This window comes from Rhinopithecus bieti, unplaced genomic scaffold, assembly GCF_001698545.2.
Source record: "Rhinopithecus bieti isolate Rb0 unplaced genomic scaffold, ASM169854v2 scaffold_20096, whole genome shotgun sequence".
In the NCBI taxonomy this organism is placed as follows: Eukaryota; Metazoa; Chordata; class Mammalia; order Primates; family Cercopithecidae; genus Rhinopithecus; species Rhinopithecus bieti.
Window position 1 is genome coordinate 112,979 of NW_016809647.1, and position 6,055 is coordinate 119,033.

The following is a 6,055-nucleotide window of genomic DNA, read 5'->3' on the forward strand; positions in this document are numbered from 1 at the left end:
CATTTAATCATTCCACAATGTATATTAAAACACCTATTGTACAACATAAATATATAAATTTTGTCAATTAAAAATAAATAAATGTTCAAGACACATTTTTAAAAGAAAGATTGTCATTGGTAAAATAAAAACTGGAATATTTTCAGAGTTGTCAGCATTAAATGTAATACAGGCATACAATTTTTTATACCCAGGTTTACTAGTCAATCAAGTTTATACTATCTTTACTAGATACTTAAGATTATAAAACTATAAATGTATCATCCCAGGAAGGGTTTCATACAGTATGCTCCAATATCAAAGAAGCAGTCTGTATAAGTAGTGAATTTTTAAAATATATTCTTGGATTTTATTTGTTCATATTTTATGCAGGATTCTCCCAAATGTAATGACTACATGAGACCAGTCAGCAGCTTCCTTTCTTTGTTAATTTTCAAAGACTTATGTGGTAATTGGTCTATGCATCTTTCTGCTTCTTCTTGGATGGTATATAGTAATTTATATTTTGATTGGAAATCATCCATTTCCTCTAGATTTTCAAATAGGCTGTTGCCAAATGGTTGCACAATCATAATTACTTTAATCTCCCTTCTAGCTGTCAGCTCTTTTATTCCCAATGTTGTAAACTTTTGCATTCTCTTTTCTATTTAATCAGAGGAGCTTATTTTATTAGACTTTACAAGGAATTTTGTATCTGTTTTTGTTGGTAGTGTTATTAATTTAAGTTTTTATCTTTAAAAATTTTATCTTCCTAATTATTTTATTTTCTACTTTCTTAAGATAAAAATGAAATTTTCTTAAAATTTATCTTTTTTAAACAATAATGATATTTAAAGCCACAAATTTTTATTTAAGTTTTAGCTCTCACAGTGCCCTATTAGCATTGGTATGAAGTTTTCTTCTTCATTGCCTTAGATAGTTAATAATTTTCCTCTGATTTCTTCTTGGGCAAAAGAATTATATTTTTAAATTTCTAAATAGTTAAAATTTTCATGGTCAAATTTTTATTAATTAGTTCTAATTTTATTGAATTACGAGAAAATATAGACTGTAAAATTCTTCAAAATTTTGTTACAGTTTTCTTTATGGCCAAGTATATTACTGCTTTAAAGTAAACGAACGTTCTGTGTGTGTGTGTGTGTGTGTGTGTGTGTGTGTGTGTGTGTGTGTTCTGGTTTATTATTGTTATTTATTCGTTACGTTTTATTTGAATTCCGTTGTCTTTACTTATGTTTTATCTACCAGACCTGTCTAATAATGAAAGAAGTGATTTGAAAATGCCATTATATTTTTCTCAAGTTCTCCATGTATTTCTAATAACTTTTGCTTTCTATATTTAGCTTAGTGCTACAGCAATATTGTTATGTCTTCATAAATAGTGCCTTTTATCATTATATGATATCCCTCCTCATCCTTAAAGGAGGAAGTTTTAGGTAGGCCAAAAAATCCAGGTAAGAAACATCCTTATGTCTGAAGGCAAAGGGTCACAGAGAAGAATCTGAAGAAACAGGCCATGCTGTTTCCCCAGCTGATTAATATCAGATCATGCCCTTTTGTCAGATAAGGCCTAAAATCCTTATCCTTACCCTCTTTACCTGGCTTTTAACCTTGCATTCTATATTATTTGTTGTTAATATTATCACTTCTGCCTTCCTTTGGTTTCCATTTCCCTGTTATTTTTTTGGCTGAAATTTTAGAAGTTAACTCATTGAAGTTGACATTGGTTAACCTATGATACTCAGGAGCTCCAACTAGCTGATTCATTATTTTTTGCTTGGTAAAATAAAAATAAGCATTACTTATTTAATAGAGTCTATTATCATAAAGAAAAGAACCAAGAATACAAAGAGCTATGAGGAATGCCAATATTTAAGACATGCCTAGAAAAGAAGATCCTTCAGATAAGCCAAGAAGGATTATCAGATGGGTAGGTGGAGAATCGTAATACAGTATACTTTAACCAAGAACTTTACCTACAAAAGTTAGGATAGTGCATAATAAATAAATTTTCCACTTTAATAATTTAAGTTTAAATGTCCACATTATAGAGTTTCATAACAAGCAGTTATGATATCTAATTTGAAAATTATTTTCTAGTTCTTATTCTTACAAGCCCTTTCCTCTGGCATATATTTATTGGTTGTCCTTTTTTTTTCTTTCCTGCCCAGCCCTCCCTCTCTGTCTTTTCTTAAATAATAAAAACTTACCTGTTGACTGGGATTTCTTCAAAGTTAAAATCTGTTTCATAAAACAAACACAAGTTTTACATTATTTTGTGTAAATGCTTTTCTTAAAATGCATTTTAAAATATATTTAAAATATTAATTTAAAACTAGATGTTTACTTCCTACAAGGCTAGCAGGTGAGCCATTTAGGTTGTTTGCTATAATCATTCCACCTTGCTGTCTGGCTCCAACAGGTTCGTGGGCTTGCAAAGGTAATGATGGTTGTAATGTATCATGTAGTCAAAATAATCTAAAAATAAGAGACAAAATGAGATGAAAACATAAACCTAGTTTATGTCAATACAGTAATGACATATGCGTACCCTCCCATTACAAACTAACAGGACCTCAAATTATTAGGTAAAAGAGGAGTGATTTTAAGTTATTTATTGAATAAATTTTAATTAAGCCCTCGTTACGTGTCAGACACTGTACTAGGTGCTAAATATACAGCAGTGAGGAAAAAAGATAAAAATCCCTGCCTTCATGTGATTTACATTCTAATGGAGACAGTAAACAACCAAGATGAAGTATATGTCAGATACTGATAAATGACATATACTGATAAATGCTAAGGATAAAACATCAAGGAAAGAGACATGACATGTCAGTGGGAGAGATATGTCCAATAATGAAAGAGATGGTTTGAAATTGCCCATTATAACAGTATTTTTCTCAAGTTCTCCATGTATTTCTAATAGTTTTTGCTTCATGTATTTAGCTTGGCGCATGCAGTAATTTAAATTTTAAATAGGAATGGCTCACCAAGAAGGGTACTTTTAAGTAATGACCTAAAGGATGTGAGAAAGTGAACCATGGTGATCCTGCAGGAGAAGTATGAGTAAAAGCTCTGAGTAAAATTATAATTTGTTGAATATTATAAAAGAAGTACAGAATATTACATGAATGTATCAAGGAAATTTAACTTCATCTAGGGAGTCAAGAATTAGTCTTCTGTGTTAGTTTATCTGTGACTTAAAGGATAAAATATAAATTATATAGGCCATGAGGATTAGGGCCAGGGGAAGGAGAGAAAAGGATTCCAGCCTGAGAATTAGAAAGACCCTGGGGGATGTGTAAATAAGTGAAACAACTCCAGTATCCCAGAAAGTTGAGCAAGAACAACACAAAATGAAGCTTGTAGGCTTTATCCTTGGATAACTGACATTCTCTTAAAGGTTTTGATCAAGGGAACAGCATGATTATATTTGACTTTCTAAAATATCACTCTGATTGCCATATTCAGAATGGGTTATAGGAGGGCAAATGGATGTAGGGGGGCCAGTTATGTAGCTATTATAGTAATCCAGGAGAGAAATGTCAGTGGTTTTAGCTAAGGTTGAGGCAGTTTGGACAGATAGAAATGGAGAGAACTGACAGATCATTGAGCAGTAGAATGAATAGGATTTGGTAATGGGTTGGATATGGAAGTGGGGGAGAAGGAAGTGTCAAAAATAATTCCCTGGTACCAACTGATCACCTGAATGGATAACAGTGCCATTTACTAAGCACATGCCAAAAGCAAAGGAGCAAGGCTTGGGAGATGGTAAGTGAGCCATTTCGTTTTGTATAAACTGAGTTTGAGGTGATTGTAGAACATGCAAGCAGAAAAGTCCAGCAGACAGGGGGATATATAAGTTTGGAGCTGTAGACATAAATGTAAACAGAAATATAATCTCTCTTTCTCTCTCTCTGTCTCTCTCTCTCTCTCTCCAGAATGTACATAGTAATTAAAACCCTAAGGGAAGTATCTCCAACCAATGCCAGAGATAGAGAAAAATCATTCAGTTAAACTGCCAAGGATAGAGCTTTTGGTTTACCGTGGAATAAGTTGGTAAGAGTGATAGAAGGATAGAAGTACGAAAACAACAATGACAGCACTTACTATGGGCCAGGCACTGTTCTAATCACTCTACGTATATCAACTCATTTAATTTTGCCAGAAATCTTAAAAGGATAAGGAAGCTGAGGTACAGAGAGGCTAAATGATCTGCCCAAAAACACAATCTATGAATGGCAGAGTGAAATTGGAATCCAAGCACTCTGGCTCCATGGCCAGCATTTTAAAATTACAGTAGTTTAAGAGAAAAAGTGGTTTCAACTGGTCACAGGATTGTCAACAGAATTGGTTGAAGCAATGAGGGTGACACTACTGTGGAGATCACCAGTAGTCAGTATTGGTCTGTTGGTAATCATGCCTATAGGCCTTTAGAATACATGCACATTGAACTGAATCCATAGCTTATTCTCTTAACCACCGTATTAAACTGTCTTGTAACATCTGTTGTAAGCACTAATAATTCCCAAAGCACAGGGACTCAGAAAAGTGACAGTAGTTATTCTTTTGGAAATGAATCAAGTGTATAGTTTTTCTGTACACATTGTTTTACTCAAAGAACTTTTGTTCATCATAGCTTTGGTTGAACTCACCATTAAAAATGCAGAAGATTTGTCCATTGAAAAAAATATATATATATATGAAAATAAAACATTTAAGATAGATACAGTCTAAATATTTAAGTTAAAATATGAACAAAATTTAATTCAAATGCATATAAACCCTATGATAATATTGCTATATAAGCCCTATGATAATATTGCTCATTATTACATGGATTTGTGTCTAGAGTAGAGATAACCAAAATATGGCTGCCTATGAGCAGTTGTGTGCCAGTAAATGTATAACAAACAGCTCTCAAGAAAAAGGCTGGGCTTAGTGGCTCACACCTGTAATCCCAGCACTTTGGAAGGCCAAGGCAGGCAGATCACAAGGTCAAGAGATCGAGACCATCCTGGCCAACATGGTGAAACACCTTCTCCACTAAAAATACAAAAATTAGCTGGGAGTGGTGGCATGTGCCTGTAGTCCCAGCTACTCCAGAGGCTGAGGCAGGAGAATTGCTCGAAGCTGGGAGGCGGAGGTTGCACTGCACTCCAGCCTGGTGACAGAGCAAGAGACTCCAACAACAAAAAAACAAAAAAACAAAACAAACAAACAAAAAAGGCTTAATTTGTAGTGTTTGTCCATTTATGTAGTGTAAATACTCCCATCGTGACGAATTTCAAGTTGCCAATGTGACATCAACCAGCTAGAAAAATTCCTGGAAATTTCTGGCTCCTCTAAGCTAGTAGGAGCTGGCTCCAGAACACCACTTAAGTATGAGGCAAACTAAATGTAAGAAATTACAAAGGATTTCCACCTTAAGCATCACAAAGTATCACACTGAATGTATGTATATTTTTGTTTCTTTGTAAACTTTATATATTAATAATAGGTCATTATTTTCATGGTGTAATTTCAAAAGTTAGAAAATGGTATACGGTGGAGACTCACCCATCCATCTCTTTCCATGAACCACCACACTCTTTACGGAAGCAGCCCATTTTAACTCATTTCTTATATATCCTTCCAGGAATAATCTTTAAGACATTACATACATATTATTCTTTCTTTTACTACCTTAAAAAACAAAATGATAGTATACTATACTTTGTTTCACATCTTGCTCATTTGTCATTTAACAATATAACTTGGAGATTGTTCCATTTCAGTATAGAAAAACAAGCCTCTTATTAATTATGCCATTGCCATTATAATGTTGCAATGAATATTCTTGATCATATATCATTTCACAATTGTGAATATATATGTGGAATAAATTCCTAGGAATGAAAGTGCTGGGTCAAATACTGCTTCAGGAAGAGGCAATAGACACAGTTGGTAGTTTAGCAGTGAAAAAATTAAAGATTCTAATCCTATCTTCAGTTATTACTGACATAATCATGTAATAATGCCATATTACCTGCAAACCCAGCTCTGCTTGCTGAAG

General features: G+C 33.4%; 1 long non-coding RNA gene across 1 annotated transcript; it reads right to left on the reverse strand.

Moving 5' to 3' along the window:
- Positions 1-2,205: 2,205 nt before the first annotated feature.
- Positions 2,206-5,625, reverse strand: LOC108540746 (uncharacterized). Its single transcript, XR_001888754.1, has 3 exons — positions 5,560-5,625; positions 2,345-2,475; positions 2,206-2,238 (listed from the first exon to the last, which is right to left on the reverse strand). It is a non-coding gene; the product is annotated as an uncharacterized LOC108540746 (long non-coding RNA).
- Positions 5,626-6,055: the final 430 nt, after the last annotated feature.